Source organism: Halyomorpha halys, unplaced genomic scaffold (genome assembly GCF_000696795.3).
Source record: "Halyomorpha halys isolate HHAL.00 unplaced genomic scaffold, Hhal_1.1 Scaffold2881.1, whole genome shotgun sequence".
NCBI lineage: Eukaryota > Metazoa > Arthropoda > Insecta > Hemiptera > Pentatomidae > Halyomorpha > Halyomorpha halys.
The window spans coordinates 15,696-16,018 of NW_027111287.1; the positions used below are offsets into that span (position 1 = coordinate 15,696).

At 39.9% G+C, this 323-nt stretch overlaps 1 protein-coding gene across 1 annotated transcript in view; it reads left to right on the forward strand.

Annotated features, from left to right (window-relative positions):
- The window catches only part of LOC136796234 (uncharacterized), a 16,842-nt gene that overhangs the window by 15,689 nt on the left and 830 nt on the right, over positions 1-323 (forward strand). The window lies entirely within an intron of this gene.

Sequence of the window (323 nt, forward strand, 5' to 3'; positions counted from 1 at the left end):
GAACGATTTATTTTGGTTACACATTGAAATGGCCCAAGAAATCACACAGACACTCCTAAAGCCGTATTATTATTATATACATTTTGGTAATAAATAATCTGCCTCACAGTTGTGGGCAATAGGTATACAGTTTGAAATAGGGCTTTCAAGAACTCAGGGATTATGTTGTCCCTACCTCCTGTCTTCATCAGATCAGGAGCCAGTTCCACTTCCTACACATTAATGGCTTTTTCACTGACTACATCGAGCGTCTGTTCCCTTCGTTCTCTAGCTGCTTCTTCATTAGCGAAGAGATGAAGATAGTGCCTACGCCATATATCTAA